Source organism: Delphinapterus leucas, chromosome 10, assembly GCF_059928025.1.
Source record: "Delphinapterus leucas isolate spDelLeu-1000000601 "Yukka" chromosome 10, BTC_Dleu_Yukka2, whole genome shotgun sequence".
Taxonomy (NCBI): Eukaryota; Metazoa; Chordata; class Mammalia; order Artiodactyla; family Monodontidae; genus Delphinapterus; species Delphinapterus leucas.
The window spans coordinates 81,543,687-81,565,781 of NC_143138.1; the positions used below are offsets into that span (position 1 = coordinate 81,543,687).

The following is a 22,095-nucleotide window of genomic DNA, read 5'->3' on the forward strand; positions in this document are numbered from 1 at the left end:
TCCCCAGTTTCATCCGTCCAGTGAGGAAACTCTTACTCAGCTTGGCACACCTGACAGGAGAAGTCCAGGACAGGGTTAAAGGCTGGCTGGTAGAGGATAAGGTCACACCCCAGGTGTGCAAGCTAATAATAAGGTGTTAATTGGGAACCAGCTGAGCCGGGAGAGGAAGCCTTGGGCAGGTTGCATTAGGCACTTTCTTCTCAGGGTTTGATTGTTGACAGAAGATCATCAACCCCTCCTCCTGGATGGAAGCAGGCTGGGCGCCTCCCTTTGCAATGCTGCTTTTGCAGAAAATTCCACTGCTGCCATCCTGGGGTAGACTCTGAATTTTAGTTGAATACGTCTTATTGATGGATTTGTTGTAAACCTTCATTGAGCCCTTCCTGTGTGCCTTGCAATTTGCCAAGGGCTTTACCTGATGATCTCATCCAGTCCTCATAACTCCATGGGGAAGGTCCTCTTATTTCTATTTTTACTTATGAAGCAATAGACGGAGGTTCGAAAGAGCAAGTGACTTGCCTAAATCCATAGAGGCCGCAAGTGGTAGGCTGGAATCTGAACTTGGTCTGACTCTTCTGAAAGTCTCTTCCCTTTGAACTTTTGGGTTATTTGGTTTTCTGTTTTGACTCGATAGAACTTTCTCAGTGTTAAGGAAATAGCACATCTCAGCCATGTCGCTTGATAGGCAGTGAGCACAGAGGCAGCTCGTGAACCAGAGGCCCATGATAACGTAGCATGTGACTCCACAAACACAGTGGGGGCTTTCTGAGAATTCCAGGGCCCCCAGAATGGAGGACAACCTGTGTCACCCCCAAACCTTATTGCTCTATGATAATCACAGGGGTGATACTAGAGAGGCCGTGTGTGTGTGTGTGTGTGTGTGTGTGTGTGTTTTGGTGCGGGTGCTGAGGCTGAGAGAGAAAGCTATCCCCTTACATTGAGACAAAGGTCATACAACTCCTGTACATATATCCTTGACTTCTTAATTAAAAAGTCAAGGGGAGTCAAAAGGTACAAACTCCCAGCCAGAAAGTAAGAAGTCAGGGATGTGATGTACTGCGTGGTAACTATATAGTTAATGATACCGTATTGAATGTTTGCAAGTTGCTAAGAGAGAAGATCTTAAAAGTCTTCATTGTAAGAAAAAACAATTCTGTAACTATGTATGGTGACAGATGTTAATTAGGTTTATTGTGGTAATCATTTTGCAATATCTAAAAATACTGAACCATTGTATTGGACACCCAAAACTAACATAATCTTGTATGTCAATTATACCTCAATTTTTAAAAAGCCAAGGGGAAAAATGTCACCTCTCTGTTCTCTATGATAACTGCCTAGTCACGTTCAAATCTTGCACTGCTGGAACTTGGGGAGAAGTGGCTGGTTTTTCTCTGGGACATCGTAGGTTGGATGGGTTTGTCATCAGAGTCGCTCTATCCTGGGTCTGGGGTCAGCTTTTCTCTGCCCTACCTTCAATCACCCAGAAACAGCAGTGCTCAGATGCAATTTCTCCACAAGACACCTACCCTTTGTCACCATCTGTTTATATCCCAAAGGAAGACTTGATGCTGCAAAATACTGAAATTTAGAGTACGTAGAGTAAGGAACAATCCATTCCTTGTTTTAAATCAAGTTGTCATAATCCAAAGGCAAGCTCCAACTTTAATAACAAACACCCAGTGTTATGACATTTTACCTTTTCCAACTATTTATGTAGGCACAAATATTGTGTTTAAATTTTAAACTATGCAGTTAACATAAAACAGTCCACTCACTTACACAGAGTAAAAATAAAGCGAGTTATGCAAGTTCTGTTTCCCTTTTAGGCCTCATTCTTTAAATAGATCATTCATTCAACAAAGGTCTGCTAGGCGCTCGGTGTCAGACACTGAGTTTGGCATGGCTCACCCTAAAATGAACCAGAAACTGTCCTTGTGTTCTGAGCACCAGAGGGAAACAGCCGGAAAACCCTGGGAGCCGCTTTTACACTGACCTGTGTTTTGCCATCTCTGATATCTCAAAGGAGAGCTCTCAGAACTGATTTGCATTCCCTTTTCATTCTCCACCAAGCCCTGTTCCTTCAGGTCAAGCTGTAGTGGGGGTCTAGAAGCTGTACCTCTGGAGTATGGTTTTTCAGCAGTTTTAGGAAGTTCGGCTGTGAAACGCAGAAATGAAAGTCGTGGACACAGCCGTATTTCACAGGATTTCCCCCAAAGAAAGATCACATGTGTGATACTCAGGGTTTGGCATCCTGACTCTTCATCCCACACTCAGATGGCAATTGGATTTTAACAAGGAGTGGGGTTTGTGGTTTGGGAAATATGGCATTTTTACTGCCTTGGGTCATATTTGAAATAGTTGCAGGCATTTAAAATAGCGTAATGTTATTTTTTCCCTTGTCTTCAAAACAAACCCAGTAAGCTTTTATAAGTCCTAACAACAAGCATAAAATTGGGACATTGGAAAACCCACGAGCAGGGATTGGGACAATCCATTCTCCCCCAAGAGGGGTGTTTGGATTTGGGTGCGGAGGATCATAAGCCTCTTGGGGGTCCACCTGACCTTGAATGACTTTGGGATCCTGAGGAAGGGACCAGGGCTCCGGTGACAGAACCAGACACCCCCCACCCCCACCCCCATGGCTCTCCAGTCACTCTTCAGGGCAATGATAGAAGTATGTACAGGGGCTTTGGGATTTTTTTTTCTAGCCAATTTTACTTTGGAAATTCCTTTGAAAGAAAAAATAAAAAGAATCCGGAGACTCATATTTATTTAAGCGACCAATTCCCAAAACCCATTGCCCTGGAATTCTGTCCCATGAGCATTGCTGTCTGAGGCCTTTTCCTGCCAAAGGGCCTCAGGTAGGGGCAAACACTAAAATGAAGATGTGAACTGGCCTTGGATGCAAGGGTACCCAGCTTTCTGCTTATTAGAAAAATTATTAGAAAAATGAAAGGTAATCAGTCTTTGCCCAGAAGGAAATATGTAAGCTGTATATGTATATATATATATATATACACACACATATAGGTATACATATATATGAAAAATAAAGGTATAGTTATATAGTGAACATAAAAGTGATTATTTATTGAGCATCTAGTAGACCGTACCTCAATTAATCCACATAACAATGCTATGAGATGTGTGCTATTATTATCCCAATTTTACTGAAGGAGTAAACAGGGAGGTTAAATAACTTGAGCAAGGTTACACAGCTCGGAGGCAGTGGAGCTGGGACTTGCATTTAAGCAGCTAGATGTAGGGAAGGAGTTTCTGTTGTCATTATTCATCCTGGACCTGTTTGTCAAGCCCACGTCCATATTAGAAATCTTAAAAACCTGACGGCGAGAGTGTTCGATGGCTTTCCTTTTGATGTTCGGTATTAAAGAAAAAAAAGATAACTCCAATTCTCAGATGTGAAAGATATAAGAAAATAAAATAGATCAAGGATGAATGAAACCAAGTTTTCCCTATCTCAACCCTACTGCATCCTCCCCCAAAGAGCAAAAGAAGCAAGAAAAAGAAGGGGAAAAAGCCCTTGACTTGTCCCTACTTTTTGAGATCATCTTTGCAAACTTTTAAATGTCTGGTATTAAGAGTGTAAGAAGAAACAACGCAAAACAGTTTTTGAAGCCAACTAGAAAGCAGCAGAACCCAGCAAGTGGCGAGCTGCGCAGGGCGGCTGCTGGCGGCTGTGCCGGAGTGTGGGAGAATCCTCTCTGGGAGAAGGACACGGGAAACCTCTCAGCATCCCGGGATAAAAGACTTGAGAAGAAAGGAGCCTCTCAATGAATGGTGCTCAAAATGGGCTGGAAAACAGGGGAAATGGGCCCTCTCAATGAAAAGCCAAGAAAGTGTCTTTTTTGTTGATTCTCTCACTGCAAAGTGCTGCTTCCCCCCACTCCCCCTCCCTGACCCCTTCCCCAGCTCATCTCCCCGGGCTCAGAGAAAAGGCTTCTTGTTGTAATCCCATCTGCCTGCTGCTCATCCACATTCTTTTATCTCTGCCCAGGGCTGGCAGTTGGGAAGAGGTTTCAGATGCCAGAAATTTGGGGTTTCACATTGAGTCTTTCCAAGATGGGCATCTGAGAAATGTCAGTTTACATCAAAATTACCTTCTCTAGCAAATAGCCCGAAAGCTGTCTCTCCCTGGCAAGGTCGGGAAATAATTCTCTTTTCAGGATCGTGCCAATACAAACTCCAGTCCACATTTGGGATGATTGATCTGACTTAAAGAGACAGGGACCACTTCAGTTTTACACTAAAAGAAAAGAGTTAATTTTAAATTAAAGATGGAAAGTTAGTCATGTTTCGTTTTTAATAGTGCTTGGTGTAATAAGGAATATTGTACTGTGACAAATACTGTACTGTAAGAACAGGGTTTGTGGATATGGTTATAGAGAGCAATTGGGAGCTAAGTTAAAAAATCACCAAAAGATAACACCTCTCGTGGTTGGCAAGTAAAAAAGGTAATGGGATTGGGGAGGGAGGTAAGAGGAAAAGGAGTGAAAGAAGAATCTCTTCGAGAAATGTCACTGATCTTTAGAAAGTTCTGAAACAAAGGAAGCAAAGCATTGTTTGAGATAGAGGATGGGGCCCTTTACTTAATGTTAGAAAGCACAGGAGAAATTGGGAGAAAGTCTAATTTTTTAACCCTGCAGGAAATCTCTGCTCAAAATAATAATTTCAAGCATTGATACATCTATCCTAAAGATTGGATTCTGGCCATGTTGCAGAGGGAAATTCAGGTGCAGAGATGGACAGAGCTGTTTTGACTCTACAGTGTGGGTGTCCGCGTGGAATGCTGCCAGCTCCTTAGTTCCGGGTCTAAAGACAGAGCAAGGCATCCGAAGGCAATAAAGGACCTGGTCCCACACGGTGAATCCTGTTTGCTGCCTGCTCCCTCTTCCATGGTTGTCCTTTGTCAACCATCCAAAAAAACCTGGATTTTTATCTAGGGGTGAGTCTGGGAGGTGAGAGGGTTGGAGGAGGAAGGGGGTTAGGAGATGGGGGTTGGGAGGGCTGGGGAGGTGGAGGTGGGTGGGAAGTAAACAATAAAACCCCTGCGGTGGCTGGGTGTGGCCATCCTAACCGCCACCTTAAGGTGATGGGCTTGAAGTTTAGCACAAAGATTCTATTAGGTTGTCAAGCCCCTGGCAGTCCTCTTCCCTCCCCCATTTTTTTTTCTTCCTTTGTAGAGAACTAAGCACGTACCTTCAGGTCATCTTGTTTTTCCTTTCAGCAGTATTCTCTAGTCCCTGAAGCTGGGAAGGTTGTTCTAAAATAAAAATGAGACCCTAACACTCTGGCTAAAAACCCTGCAAAGGATTGCCCATCATCCTCAGGACATGGTGCAATCCAAACCGTGACTCAAGTGCAAGGGGACTGCTATCATCCAAAGAAAGACATTCCTAAAAGTAAAAGTGAGTGCAGTAGAAATTATGCCAGGGCAACGGATATATACAGAGGCTATCCCAAGCAAATCAAGACATGGAGTCATGTGACCGCATGACTGGAGTCACAGACCCCAAACGCCCTGTGCTATCTGACCCCTGTCCGCCTCCTCGGCCTCTTTTCATCTCCCTCAACCCTCTGCTCTCTGCTCCATCCAGGGTGGATTCCTTTTGTTCCATGTGCCTTGTCCCACTTCAGGGCCTTGATCCATCCTTCCTGCTGCACTTTCCCTCAGAGTCCTGCTCTGCCCAGGGAAGCTCTCTGTGGGTACCATGACCATACTGGACCCCTTGTTTTATGTCCCAAGGACCAGAGGAGACAATCAAAATACGTAATCACTGCTGGGTAATGAATCAATGAACAAATGGATGCAAGAAATGAATAATCATCTCCCTTTGTCTTAGTTAGCTAGGGATGCTATAAAAAAATAGCATATTGGGTAGCATAAGCAACAGAAATTAATTTTCTCACAGTTCTGGAGGCTAGAAGTCCAAGATCAGGGTGCCAGCATGGTTGGGTTCTGGTGAGAACCCTTTTCCTGGCTTGCAGACAGGCACCTTCTCACTGTGTCCTCATGTGATGGAGAAAGCAAGAGCGAGCTCTCTGGTTTCTTCTAATAAGGGTACTAATCTCATCATGGGGGATCCACCCTCATGACCTCATACAAACCTAATTCCTTCCCAAAGGCCACATCTCCAAATACCCTTAGGGCTTCAACATGTGAATTTTGACGGGGACACAATTCACTCGATAGCACCCTGTATTTCTCTACATAAATTAAACTATACATTGAACAAATGTACTTACTGAGTGATATATTGCAGTACAAATTTCTCCAGTAATTTTGAAGTTACTTCTTAAAAACTATTTTGAAATAATTATAGATTCACAGGAAGTTGCAAAAATAATACAGAGAAGCCTGTGTCCCCTTCTTAGAGTTCCCTCCCATGGTAACATGTTACCAAACTGCAGTACAAAATCAAAGCCGGGGCACTGGTATTGGTGCAATTCACAGAACTTTTTTAGATTTCACCAGTCAATGCACTTTGGAAATTACTCTGAAAAAAAAAATAAAAATAATCCAGAGACTCAAATTTATTTAAGCGACCAATTCCCAAAACCCACTGCCCTGGAATTCTGTCCCGCGAGCAGACAGTTTGTGGGTGGAGAGTATGTGTGTATGTGTGTGTAGCTTTTTTTTTTAAGTATAATTTCTACTTTATTTTCTTCCCAGGGAACAGTATTTCTTTAGTCTTTAAGGACTTAGCTCTTTACATGGGCTTTGGTGGAGGTCGTAGGGCAGCACCCGCAGGTCTAAATCGGGGTGGAGGTGTTTGGTCCTTCCGGGCTTCCCGAGAACGATTCCTGACTACCTTGCTGTGAATGGCACAACTCACGCAGTAATGCAGTTTCACATACAGCTTGGGAAGCACACAGGCGTCAAAAACACTCGCTTCGGAAATGTCCCTGACGGCTGTGGCCTCTACGATGTTCCGAATGATGAACTTCTTAATGGCCTTATCCTTGGGCACACAACGGGCACAGCTGGTACAGCGAATAGGCTGCACATGGCCGCGGCCCTTTATGGCACGACCATTGTTCCTTCTTTTCTTGGTCATCTTGGAAGCGAGGAGGCGAAAGAGCTGTGTGTAGCTTTATGCAATTATACCACATGTGTAGATTCACTTAACTACCACCACAGTCAAGGCACAGGACTGTTCCAGCACCACAAAGGTCTCTTGTGTTCTCCCCTTTTATAGTAAGAGTCAGTTGATTTCTTCACCACTCCCACCCTGTCCCCAATTCTTGCAAGCATGAACTTGTTTTCCATCTCTGTAATTTTGTCATTTCGAGAATGTAGTGTCAGTGGAATCAAATAGTATGTAATTTATTTAAAAATCACACAACTGGTATTGACATACACATACTACTAGATATAAAATGGATAACTAATAAGAACCTACTGTATAGTACAGGGAACTCTCTTCAATTCTCTGTAATGACCTATATGGGAAAAGAAAGAGTGGATATATGTATATGCATAACTGACTCTGCTGTACAGCAGAAACTAACACAACACTGTAAACCAGCTGTACTCCAATAAAAAAGAAGGATGCTATCAAAGGAAAAAAAATAAAATAAACTCACACAGTATGTCACCTGAATTTTAAAAATAGTTGGTGTGGTGTGATCTTTGATGTGGACGCCACTCGCTAAATGTGTCCCTTCTGGGCTATGATTTGACAGAGGAATCCGCATTGATGTTTTCCAACAACTTCCCCGTTACATCAATAGTGGTGAGGTACCACCACTGGCCTGTTTTGTTTTGGTGAGGAACGCTACCTGCACATTCAGGTGGAGCGTGTTTGTGGATTCCAGAGCTTCCCATGTGGTCAGGAGAACCTCTGACAACAGTGGCACATCCCAAGTCCCTTGTCTTGCTAGCTGTTCCCCATACCCAGAGCAGCAGGTGGGCACTGTAACGCCACTCCAGGTCCTGTTCAGGCCCTGGACATCTCTGGATTACAGAAAGAAACTTATACCATTCACCAATCGGCATAGAAATTATTTCACCAGTTTAACAATCTTCAGTTGTACTCGCACATTCCTTTTTTTTTTTTTTTTTTGCACAGGCTCTGGACGCACAGGCTCAGCGGCCATGGCTCACGGGCCCAGCCGCTCCACGGCATGTGGGATCTTCCCGGACCAGGGCACGAACCCGCGTCCCCTGCATCGGCAGGCGGACTCTCAACCACTGCGCCACCAGGGAAGCCCACATTCTTATTAAATGTGACCTTTTTAATGTCCTGTTCCATGTCTGTCCTCTAAGCTCCTTGAAGTCGGGTGCCTCCTTGTACTTGTCATGTCACCAGCACCCACCTCCACTGTCAGTGTCTAAAAGTCACACAAAGCACTTTTGCTGAATGAATAAGTGGGAATCTGTTTTGTGAATGGCGTGTTGAATCTAAACTGATTTCTCTTGAGAAGAGACTATTCATTCCTTTCCCCAAAGATACTTTCCCCTCAAATTCCACTGGAATTTTTTTTTTTTTTTAAATCAAGGAAGAGGGGAGTGTGCCAGCAGCTGCTAGCCTAAATGACCTAGTTACGGTGTTCACAATGCCTCCTGCCCTCCTGACTATTCTGAAATAAGCACAGGAAATTACGTAAATTGGCAATAAGAGTCCAACAGTTGGGATCGGGGAGGTATGCATATTTGCTTTTCCAATTTTCTGCTCCCCTACCAAGCGAACACATGGAGCTTTGACCTTCCATATGTTTTTAATGCGTGTCGGAGATAAATGTTGCAACAAGTTGGAAGCAACAGGTTGAGTGCTCCCCCCGCCCTCCCTTACTCCATCTGAAGCTGCTTCGAGCAGGCTGTGGACCTGAGAGAGAGAGAGAACAACCTCCCACAGCACTAGGCCTCAGAAAGTTCTGGACTCCTATCCTCTTGAGTCATTTGTTCTGGAAATTCTCCTTGACTTGCGGGATTGGATTAGTGAACCCTTGCCCCCAGCACCCTGTGTTGACCTCTCCCGGCACCATTACGCTGTAGGGAATTCAGTCTGTCTCCCACACCTGGTTATAAACCCAAGGGAGACTAGGGCCGTGTGCGTTTTCTTCTCCACCTTGTTCCCAGCTTATTATCTCATGCAGGGTAGGGGCGCAGTATTTGTCAGATGAATGAATGGATGATGAAAAGGGAAAAGGTAGCGTTACTCAGAGCTTTAAGACAGTCTAAAAATCACCGGGACTTCTGGCACTCATATGATCTGGTTCTTATTGCAAGAATCAGCAGAGACCATTGTCACGCATCCTATAATTCAGTGGTTCTCAACTCTGTGCATTAGAATCACTGGGAGGATTTGTGCAAGGACAGATTGACAGGCCCAGAGTTTCTGATTCCATTTGTCAGGGGTGGGCCTTGAGATCTGCATGTCTAACACGTTTCCCGGTGATGCTGACGTTGCTGCTCTGGGACCACAGTGTGAGAACCACTTCGATAATAAACAGGGGAAATGTGCTGTAACTGCATTACTTTTTTTTTTTTTTTTTTGTGGTACGCGGGCCTCTCACTGTTGTGGCCTCTCCCGTCATGGAGCACAGGCTCCGGACGCGCAGGCTCAGCGGCCATGGCTCACGGGCCCAGCCGCTCCACGGCATGCGGGATCCTCCCGGACCGGGGCATGAACCCGTGTCCCCGGCATCGGCAGGCGGACCCTCAACCACTGCGCCACCAGGGAAGCCCTGCATTACTTTTAACAATTAGATTTGCACTGCAGGATTTTAAAAAATGGCAGCATGGCTACTTATGATGGAAAATCAGCCTTATTAGCTGAAGTGTGATTCAAAGGACTTAGGAATCTGTATCTTTGACCATGTGGTAGACAGAGAGATGAGCCTTTCAGCAACATGCATTCCATATTTAAAAGGCATGTGGAGAAAAGAGCATGGGCTTCAGAGCCAGTGGGACCTGACTTTGAATTTCACTTCACTGCTGATCGGCTAGGAGACCTTGGGCAAGTTAACGTGCTGTCTTAGGGTCTCAGAATATCCATCTGGAAGGTGGGGATAGTAAAAGACTTTTCAAAGTTGCTAGAAGAAAGAGTAAAAAACAGAAAATACTCCTTCCTAGTCAAAGATTAACTGGATTATGAGACTAAAAATATTCAATTTGTATAGCAGGGGATATAATGCTTTTTTTTGTTGCTAAAAACCTATTTTATTTTACTTTTATATCTTTATTGGAGTATAATTGCTTTACAATGGTGTGTTAGTTTCTGCTGTACAACAAAGTGAGTCAGCTATGCATATACATATATCCCCACATTCCCTCCCTCGCACCCTCCCTATCCCACCCTTCTAGGTGGTCACAAAGCACGGAGCTGATCTCCCTGTGCTATGCAGCTGCTTCCCACTAGCCATCCATTTCACATTTGGTAGTGTATATATGTTAATGCTACTCTCTCACTTTGTCCCAGATTCCCCTTCCCCTCATGTGTCCTGAAGTCCATTCTCTACATCTGCATCTTCATTCCTGCTCTGCCACTAGAAGCTATTTGGCTCCTGAGTTTTAGGTAGCAAGGATTTTATTGGAAAATTTATCTCAACTTATTTGGTTATTGAGCTTAGATAGTGAGAGTTTAGATAGAGAAGGATATTTGTACAAGTAAAGAGACTTTTTATAGAGTAGATGCTCAAAAAATGATAGGTACATAGGTACACCTCAGAGATATTGTGGATTTGGTGCCAGACCAACACATTTTTTTTTTTTTTTTTGCGGTACGCGGGCCTGTCACTGTTGGGGCCTCTCCCGTTGCGGAGCACAGGCTCTGGACGCGCAGGCTCAGCGGCCATGGCTCACGGGCCCAGCAGCTCAGCGACATGTGGGATCTTCCCGGACCGGGGCACGAACCCGTGTCCCCTGCATCGGCAGGTGGACTCTCAACCACTGCGCCACCAGGGAAGCCCAGACCACCACATTAAAATGAGTATTGTGATAAAGCAAGTCACACAGATTTTTTGCTTTCTCAGTGCATATAAAAGTTGTATTTACAATATACCGTAGTCTACTAAGTATAAATTAAGTCTAAAACAACAAATTACATACCTTAATTTAAAAATACTTTGTTGCTAAAAAATGCTAACCATCCTCTGAGCCTTCAGTGAGTCATAGTGATAACATCAAAGATCACTGATTGCAGATCACCAAAACAAATACAATAATAATTAAAAAGTTTGAAATATTGCAAGAGCCACCAAAATGTGAAACCAAGACCCGAAATGAGCAAATGCTGTTGGAAAAAATGGAGCCAATGGGCTTGTTTGTTGCAGGGTTGCCACAAACCTTCAGCTTGTAAGAAATGCAATCACTGTGAAATGAAATAAAGCAAAGTGCAATAAAACGATATATGCCTGTAATAGAAAACTGAATGCAAGAGAATAATGTATGCATAAGAAAGTGGATAAATCATATGGGGAAGATCTTCATTACCTGAGTATTCATTATTTGAGAACCTGCAGGTAGCAAGTTGTGAACGGAAGCTGAGATCATGGTAACATGGAAAATATCCACCAATGACACAACTGTTTCAAAATTAGTTTCTACTCAAATCCTTCCTTGCTTAGCATCTATTTTGCTCACTAGGTCATAGTCTTAGCTGGTTCCCCTAACTGTCCATCGGGTGCCCACCTAACAAACAAGCAAACACAATGAAAATCTACTGGAAAGTGAACAGCACATCTTACAAATAGCACAAGATTTCACAAAGTTGATGAAAAAATGTTAGAAAACTATTTGAGTCATGTAGAAAGAAGGATCTAGCAGAGTTAGACAAATGTACACCTGAAGAAGAAAAAATCCAAAACGATGATGTTTTAGTGTTTTCAAAAGATAATTATTTGGCTATCAAAGGATTGTGAGAGGCCCTGAGGAAATGAAGAAGCTCCCAAATATTTTTGCACGGTGAACTCTTTTTTTGATAAAACTGCTAAAGTCAAACAGGAAGGGATGCGACTGTATTAATGTTAGCATATATTTTGTCAGAAACATGATGTCAAAAAAACCCTCACATGATTCGTGCTTTTTGTAAGAATCACTATACATTACAATTATGACCCCAGTCAAGGATCCGCAAACTATAGCTTGAGGACCAAATCTGGCTCACCACCTGATTTTGTAAATAAATATTGGAGCACAGCAATGCCATTGGTTTACTTATTGTCCATGGCTGCTTATACACTACAGTTGAAGCCTTGAGTAGCCACAGAAGAGATCTCACTGCCCACAAGGCCCAAAATACTATCTGGCCCTTTACAGAAAAAATTTGCTGACTCCTGACCTAACTTTTCTTTTCCAAATAAACTTTTCCTCTTTATTTTTACTTTTATTTTTTAAAGGCTCTTCTAATAACCACCCCCCAACTCTTTACAATGGCATTTTGATTTCCAAGTTGATTTATTCTAGATGATGCCCGCCCCACCCCCCCTTCTCCTCCCCAAAGTATCCTTAGCTGACGAGGCCTCTCTGTAATTCAAGACAAAACATGACTGTTCATAGAGATAAATCATTGCTGGTTCCTAATTTAAGAGGGCTCGAAACCAGACTAACACTGTTTGAATCGCAGTACTATACTTCCTGGCTGTGTGCGCAAGCTTTTCGATGTCTGGGTCTCAGTTTCCTCCTCTCTCAAATGGAGGTAACAGCATTAACCTTGCTCAGTTAGTGAACTAAAACAAGATAGTGAAGGTCAGGTTCTTACCCCATCCCTGGCACACCGTACGCACACACAACAGTAGCTGTTGTGATTTCTATGGGACTAATTTCTCTCTGGTTTGGAACGGCAATTTACGCAGCCTGGATCCTGAGCTCTGAGTTCCTCCAGGCATTCTCTGAGTTGCTTGCTGTAGGCCCCCCTCTAGCACACCGGTTTTATAAAGCCCTGCTAGGAGTGGAAGCAAGTCTTTACCAAGCCAACCAATCTGTTCTGTTGGAAAGAGTAAGGGATGAGTGAAGAATTTGTCTTCACTTTTAAAGGTGTTTCCTTTAGTCAATGGATGTCATAAATAACCTGCAGCAGCAGCTGGGAAGAAACTTTTCGCAACAAGCCTACCCCAGCAGGGAGAGTCAGCCCCACACAGCTTGCACATAAATACTCCCAGATGCTCTGACTTCAAGAGGGGCGGCATTTTGTCATCAGGAGAAGTGGACAAACATGACAGCGGTACGGCAGTGATGGTAATGAGGGTGGTAATCAGCAGGCCAGGGGAGAGCAAGATGATTTCCTGACTAGATCATGGATGAGGAACAATACTGGCTTTATTCCTCCAGACCTCGTCCTAGTTTGCAATACTTGCACGAACAATCCTCGTTATGCTGTCCTGGTAAGCAGCTTCAAAATCAACATCCCACGATCCCACCTCTTTGTATTCATGCCTTTGTGTAACCCCCTGCCCCTGAGTGTGGAAGTGGAGCTAGTGACTTGCTTCTAACCAACGGCAAAATGATGGGACATGACTTCTGCAATTAGGTTACAAATGTGTGTAGCGTCCGTCTTGCCAGCAGACTCTCTCTACTGCCCTCTCACCTCGTTCATTTTCATGAAACAAGCTGCCACAGGGAGAGACCCGCATGTCAAGGAACCAAGGCCCAACAGCCCTCCAGGAACCGAATCCTGCCAACAACCATGGACGTGAGTGCGGAAGTAAATGCTTCACCAGTTGAGCCTTCAGATGAAACCCCAGTCCTGCCTGACATTCTGATTCTAGCTGTGAGCCACCCCAAAGCAGAAGACTCAATTAAGGCATGCCCAGATTCCTGACCCACGCTAACTGGGATAATAAACATGGGTTCTCTGAAGCCACTGTGTTTTAGGGTAGTTTGTTATTCAGCAGTAGATTACTAATACAGATTTCATTCTTAAAGTTAAAAAGTAAATGAATGTACATTTCTGCTGAGGGTTGGTGATGAGTTAGATTGTCACTTGGTTGGTTTTCTCTTAGTTTGAATTCATCTAACACTGTGTCAATAGATTAATCTGCCTGAAGCATACCTCTGGTATTGCTATTCCCCTATTTAAAAACCTTCATTGACTTTCACTGACGGAAGGAAAGAAGGTCTACTTTTCCAGGTGGTGTTCAAGGCTCCCCTGTGTATCTGTTTTCTACCAGCTGCTAGAATGATCTTCCTAAAACACCAATTAGCACATGTCTCTCTTGCACTTAAAACTCTTTGTTGGAGTCCTGCTACCAACCAGATTAAATCTGTGTCCCACAACATGGCAATCAAGGCTTGCCAGGATCCGACTCCCCACCTTTCTGCCTCACACTTAATGCTCAGCAACACAGAACGGATTGTCCTATGCAGCCAACCCGTGCATTGTGCCATCTCCTGTCCCCTTCTCTCCTCCCCCCATCTTTAAGCACATGCTTTCTCTTAACCTCCACTGCCTTTCTCCTCTCTGGAAAGTTTATACTTAAAGATTCAGCTCTGATGATCTGTGTAATCAAGAGGAAAAACAAAGAACCCCAAACACACTCGCTTGTTTGGATCTGCATAGATGGTCTTTGGAAGGATCCAGAAGAAACCAGTTGTTGTCCTGGGGGTGAGGTGGGGTGAGTATTCAGTAGGCTTGAGGGATAGAGGTTGAGAGAGAGAATTTTCACAGTATATCCTTTGGTACCTCTGTAATTTTCTAGCATATGAATATATTGACCTATTCAAGCACCAAATAAAACAATTACAATGAAGGAAAAAACGTTAATTTCTTGACTCATCCTTGCTGAGAAGCCTTCCCTGATTTTCTCAAACTGAGTTAATTGTGGGATGACTTGCTTATGTATCTGTCAACCCCTCTAAGTATCTGAGTTCCTAGGATCATCCCTTATTCATTCTTTATCCCTGTCCCCCACTGTCTAGTACAGTGCCTGCTACTTCATGGTTCCTCAGAATAGCTGAGGAATAAAAGAGCTATACTTCCTCACCACTCCCCAGGCAGACTGAACTAGTAACTCCCTCCCTGTGGGCTCTGGACTTTCCTGCCTCTGGGCTGTGGCCGCTACCGTTCCCTCTGCCTACATTTTCTTTTCCCCCACTATCTCATTTTTGAATTCTCCTTATCTTTCGAGGCCCAGCTCAGATCTCACCACAGGAAGTCATCTTCTCTTTCTCTGATGTCCTATAGCATGACTGAGGATTTTTATAACTTTTCCTTTTATATCCAGGGTTGGCAAACTACAGCCTGTGGGCCATATCTGGCCCATGCCTGTTTCTGTAAATAAGGATGCCCATTCTTTTACGTATTACCTCTGGCTACTTTCCTTTACAATGGCAGAGTTGAATAGCCCCAACAGAGACCCGAAAGGCCTGCAAAGCCAAAGATATTTACTATCTAGCCCTTTACAGGAAAAGCTTGTTGACCTCTGATTTATAACTTATTTATGTCTATAGACTCTTCTGCTCATTAAGACCCAAACTTGGACACAGAACTCTGTGTTGGATCCAGCCAAACTCATTACCCTGGCAAAAGGCTGCCCACTCCCCCTCAGAGCCTGCTAAGGACAATCCCATGGAGACCTTCCCTACCCCCAGAGCTCCGCACATCCTTTCCTGTCTCAGGTTGGAATGTGCTCTCCCACCCTGCCTGGAACTCAGCTCACCCCTGAATGGTTTCCTATTGTTCTCCTAGTCACACCCAAGCTCTCTGATCAGAGAGGCCTTCCTGGACTACCTGATCTAGGTAGTACCACTGCTAGTCTCTGTTGCAACGCTGGGCATTCTTACGTGGGAGTACTGCAAACTGTAATTATTTTTATTTATCAAATTTTCTCTCTCTCCTAGTGGACCATGAGCTCCTTAGGGTAGGCTCCGTATCTATCTAGTTTCCCCACTGTATTTGCAGTGTCTCGAACAGTGGCTGTCACACACTGGGTAAGGACTGTAGGAAATACTACTTATTGACTGACTAAACAGATGAATAAATGAATACGTCTTCATCTCCATCAAAGTGACTACCTGAGTGTTTAATAGGCACTCAAAACTATTTGTTGAATGAATAACGTAAGAGAGGACGTTTAATCAGGATAACACTAACAGATGAAAGTAACTCACTGCATGGTTCTCTTGACCTTTTAATATCAGCTCGTGGAAAAGAACAGCTTCCTTCAGCTTCATTTAAATTATTCAGGATAAAGGAAAGGAAGTAGGCTCTCGAGGGACACACTAGAATATCCTCTGATCGTGTGTGTGTGTGCGTGAGAGAGAGAAAAAGAGAGAGAGAGAGAGAGAGAGAGACATCAGCCTGTAGGTCTAGCTCTCAGTCAAGCTGCTGTCCACAGGCTGGGGGAACAGGGGAATGGACACCACAAATACGTTGCCAGTGGACTGCAAAATCTGTTTTTCCTCAAAACCAGCAGTTCCGAAGTTGGAATACTCATTCAGTATGGTTTTTAAAGCAATGCTGTTTGGGATCATTAAACTGATGCATGCGTTGCAAAGAATTTAAAAGCTAAAGAAACTGTAAACAAGAAAATAAAAATTACCCTTAATCTCACCATCATGGTTGTCTATTTTTTTCTTACTTACTGTATTCGTGTTTTAGATTCCTTCCCTACCTCCCTTTCTCCTTTCTCTCTCTCTCGCTGTCTCTGTCTGTCTGTCTGTCTCTCTCTCTCTCTCACACACACACACACAATCCATTTAGCATTCTATCCTGAACATTATCTCTTTAACATTAAATGTGTTTTGTACTTCAATTATGCCTCTATAAAAAACAAGACAAATTAAATGTGTTTTGACAACATTTTAAAAAACTGTATACTATTCCAGTTAATTTACCCCAATCACTTGTATCAGTTGTATTTATTTACTGCTACTAACAGTCTACAACTAATATATAATTCTACAGTGAACAAGTTTAGTAACTTTGCATTTCCTTTAAGTAGGTTTATAGGTGTGGCATTATTGGCTAAAAGAGTATAGAATTTTAAAACATTGTGGACAGGTACAGCCCTATTAATTGTGTGGGAATGATACAGATCCACAGTCTTAACTCCATTCATATCTATTTTACCACAACCTTGTCATGGATTTTCACCAAAATTATTACATTGTTAACACATAATACTTTTATATTTCATTAGAGAATATCAATTAAAATACGTTTACCATTTATATCTCTTTTTCTATAAATTTATTTTCCCTATTCACGTATGTCTTCTGGAGCTTAAAAATTCAATCAAATTTATAGCAATTATTGATATCATCTATGTGCTTGATTATACTTCCAATTAGAGGTAATATTTTAAGTATAATATACAAGAGTCATTGCATGTAAATAATCAGGCTGGAATACGCTACCAAAATAAAAGTTTGTACATTAACAGCTCACTTACCCTTGGTTGATTTACTGATCCATTTGAACTCTTTGGAGTATGGAGCACCTGGATAGAAACAAAAGAATGGATCTGAGAAGCCCAGACGAGGATCAAGGACCAGGCTCTAAGGCAACGATCCTCAAGGTCTGGTGCAAAGCCAAAACACAACAAAGTTACCTGGCGGAGGTTGCGCCTTACCTCACGCTCGCCAAATCATATGATCTTGTTGTCAAAGCCCAAGAATCTGCATTTTAACAAGGATCCTGCAATTTAGGAATGGCTTTCTTCTTTTCCCTGACTCTGTTGTGCTTTACCTCCAGTCTAGCCAGCCTGATATGGTACACGTATTCTGAGCAAGATGGCCCTTAGTCACACAGAATCCTGACAAGGGGGACTTGCCACAAGGACACGTTTTTCCTCTTTGGATACGAGATCCTGACTATACTCAGAGAAGGACCATGTGTCCTAGAAATATAGGTGAATACAATACCCGAAGGATAATCTTTGGTTTGAGAATCTATGAAGATGATATCGACTCCCCTCCTCCTGCCCAGGAGCAAGGCTGGTCGTTGACTTAGGGGTGGAGCCCCACTGGGGTGGGGGTTGGAGTGGGGTGTGATAGGTAAGCAGAGCTCCTAAAGTAAGGTGGAGACAAACCCTGGATAAGAAGCCAAAGGCTGGCTGGAGGAAAGAGGAGACAAAGCCCCAGAGAAATTCTGTGAGTAATACAGGCAGAGGGAAAGCGTTTTTCTGAGCAATATTCTTCAAACATTGTTGCTCACGTGACCCCTAAAATGTTTCTGGAACATTATTTATCCCTCACCTGTATTATTATGACAATTATTTTTATTTCTACTTAATTGGTCAAAATAACAAACATATTATAAATACTATAAATTTTGGTAAGTAATTACAAAACACAAGAATTAAAGTTTTAATGGAAGTGTGTATCTTAAATGAGATTGAGCTTTTCTCTCCTATTAACTCTGGAATATTTCTTATTGTCCAAATGAGACAGAATTCAGCATCAATTTCACTCCTTTCTTCCCCCTTTTAATCACAATTGTAAGTACTGAAAAACCGTTCACATAAGTAGATGGAAATGGAAAGAGTTTTGTTACAGCAACATCACTCAATTCTTTTTATTTATTTATTAATTTTTGGCTGCTTTGGGTCTTCGTTGCTGTGCGCAGGCTTTCTCTAGTTGCGGCGAGCAGGGGCTACTCTTCGTTGTGGTGTGCGGGCTTCTCACTGCGGTGACTTCTCTTGTTGCAGAGCATGGGCTCTAGGTGCGTGGGCTTCAGTAGTTGTGGCTCACGGGCTCTAGAGTGCAGGCTCGGTAGTTGTGGCGCACGGGATCAGGTGCTCCGCGGCATGTGGGATCCTCCTGGGCCAGGGATCGAACCCATGTCCCCTGCATTGGCAGGCAGATTCTCAACAACTGCACCACCAGGGAAGTCCCCACTCAATTCTTTAAACTCTTCCAAGTTATTTGTCAGAAATTATATGGTGATCTATCATCAAAAATTATTTTTAATGCTCTACCAACTGACAACTCCATTAGATCCTTCTTCAAGTTTGTTGAAAGCAAAGAATTGAGAAGGGTTTGTAACCCAATCACTAGAATCATTCATTTTCTCAACACTATCAGCTAGATTTTGAGTCACTCCTTTGTTTGGAGTCCTGGATTTTTTACCCTGGGGGAATGCATCACAGTAAGATTCAGATGGGCGAGAGGTGGGTCTTTCTTTGATAAAAGGGGAAAAGGCAGCCGTGAAAGGGGAAGTGGGAGGGGGGACCAGCTGGGGCCCATGGCACAAGCCCAGGTACATCCTTCTCTTTGTGTTTGTGGTGTGCTGGAGTAGGTGTCCCCAGGAGTTTGCAGTTTGAGGCTCTGGAGGAGAACCAGCATGCCACACACATGTTCTCAGAGCAGTTTTAGATGCATCTAGAAAGGAGCTGACAATCTGGAAATCATTCCTTTAAAACTATTCGTGCAAAGTTGCCCTTAAAAATCTTTGTGGCAAGTATCCGAGAAATAACAGATTCCAGCAAGAATCATCAATGGAGGCTAGAACTGGTGCGGAACAGGACAAAGTATCTCCCCACAAAACATAAATTATCACTAAATACAAAATACTTATACATTAGAGAAAGTGGCAAGCACTATATATGGACAAGTAGTGGGTCCCTATGGATAGAATGCCCTGGGAAAAGCAGAGCATCATTTCTCTGATACTTCCACCTGAAGAGCATACCCTGAACCTCATCTTGGGGAAACATTTAGACAAACCCAAATGGAGGGATGTTCTACAGAGTAATCGGCCTGTACTCTTCAAAAATGTCCAGACACAAAAGGTGAGGGAGTACTGAGGAACTGTCCCAAATGGAAGGACACTAAAAAGATTTGAAAGCTAAATGCACCACATGACCACGATTGGATCTGGACCTGTAAAGGGCATTACTGGGTTAATGGGTGAAATGCAAAAGAGGTCTGTGGATTAGAAAGCATGATTGTTTCATGGCTGTACTCTGACTATGTAGGAGAGGGCCCTTAGTTTTAGGAAAGAGACATTGGCGTATTAAGGGATAACAGGTGTCATCTCTGCAGGGTACTTTTTTATGGCTCTGGAAAAATGTAAGTACACATATTCAGGGAGGGATAACTAAAACATGAGGAACCTGAGTGAAGAGTATGCAGGAACTCACTGTGCTACTGTTGAAGTTTTTCCGAAAGTTTGAATTCCTGTTTTATTTTATTTTATGGCCGCACTGCGCAGCTTGTGGGATCTTAGTTCCCCGACTAGGGATTGAACCCTCGTCCACAGCAGTGAAAGCACGGGGTCTTAATTGCTAGACTGCCAGAGAATTCCCTGAAATTATTTTAAAATAAATCATTAAAAAGTCTTACTTTCTTGGGGGACTGCAATCCCCCAGTTTGGAGATTATCATTCCTTTTAGAAGCCCCATAGACAAAGGTAAAGCCTTTAGGAGTCCAAAGCCAGTGTGGACACACACAAAAGGATTCATTAAAAATAAGGAGATCCTCACTGTGTAGTAGGAGTAAAATATGCAGAGATATGTGATGAGTCTCAAAGAAGGGGGAGTAGAGAAGTTCATTTGCACATGGGTAATGAGATTTTATATTTATGCAAAGGGGGTGTGTGTGTGAAGAAAGGTTGAAAAACGCTGCTACAGACATTACCAGGACACCCCCAAATCTTACAGGCATAAGACAGAGACAAAGGATAGGTCATAGCATCTGATGTCCATCTCTGGTATTTTTCATTGATTAAAATGATGATAACTCTTGTTCAGTATAGCCAGGGGAGTAACCTCTATCCTGATCAGGAGTGGAATCTTCTAGTGTGTGTCCAACTATAATATGATCTGATCTCAGAGGGCTCCTGCATGGGGTGATGTGCATTTCTTCTTTTTGTTTTTTGTGGTACGCGGGCCTCCTACCGCCGCGGCCTCTCCCGTTGCGGAGCACAGGCTCCGGATGCGCAGGCCCAGTGGCCATGGCTCACGGGCCCAGCCGCTCCACGGCACGTGAGATCTTCCCGGACCGGGGCACGAACCCGTGTCCCCTGCATCGGCAGGCGGACTCTCAACCACTGCGCCACCAGGGAAGCCCTGATGTGCATTTCTTGATTCTTGGTCCTTACATTGAAATATTTGCCTCTAAGACTTTATCAGTTGATTTCTGTTAACAGCTTTGCTTCCTTCTCATGGACTTGGCAAACGGTAGTTATTGTTGTGCCATGTCGTAGTTCTCTAACTACAGTCTCTGTTTCTGTCTGGATTCTTGACCTCAATATTTTCTCCGCTGCAATGACTTGGAATGTTACTGTTTAAATAAGAGATGGCAAGTTGGCTTTACCTCACCAACTGGTAATAGGCCTCTTGGAGTCGTCCACTAGGTAGGATTTTGAAACTTTCTCTGGGCTCAGTGGGAGAGTGCGCCATGATTGATGAATGATGTTTGCTATGGCCTCTGAAAGCAATACAATGTTATGTTTGGTATGTGGGGTAAGCAGCCTCTGTGGGAGTCCCTATTGATTCCCCTCCTGGTATTCTTCTCCTTGAGAGTGGGTGGGACCTAGTGACTTGCTTGGAACCAATAGCATACAGCAAAAGTGATGGAATGTCACCTCTGTGATTAGGTTACAGAAAACTGTGACCTCCATTTTGCTGGAAGATGCTCTCTTCCTGGCTTTGATGAAGCAAGCCAGCTGCCTTCTTGGAAAGGCTCATGTAATGAGGAACTGGGGGTGGCCTCCAGACAACAGCCAGCAGAGAACTGAAGGTCTCAGTCCAACAGTCCTTGAGGAAATGAATCCTGCCTTCAGATGAGACCTCAGCTTTGGCTGACACTTTGATTGCCAGCCAAGTCAGACACCCTGAAGAAGAGGATCCCACTAAGTGGGCTGGATTCCTAACCCACAGAAACTGTACGATAATAAATGTGTATTCTTCCAAGCTGGTAAGTTTCAGGGTAATTTATTATGCGGCAATAGCTAACCAATATACCGTGTATGTGCCAGCCTTCCTTTAATCACTTTATGCACATTATTGAGGAACAGAAAGATAGTAGGCGCGGTAGCAAGCAGCAAGAAACTAGCTGAATTTAAGGGAGGAAGTACAAACATTACCAAGGTCGATCACAAGAACTCAAGACCCAGCAATCAGAGTGGCAAGGCAAACTGTTCTCGAGAACCCAGCCAACTCTGAATTCAACTATTTTGCCACCTAATT

The 22,095-nt window shown here is 43.4% G+C and overlaps 1 pseudogene; it reads right to left on the bottom strand.

Moving 5' to 3' along the window:
- Positions 1-6,707: 6,707 nt before the first annotated feature.
- LOC111174211 (small ribosomal subunit protein eS26 pseudogene) lies at positions 6,708-7,094 on the bottom strand (annotated as a pseudogene).
- Positions 7,095-22,095: the final 15,001 nt, after the last annotated feature.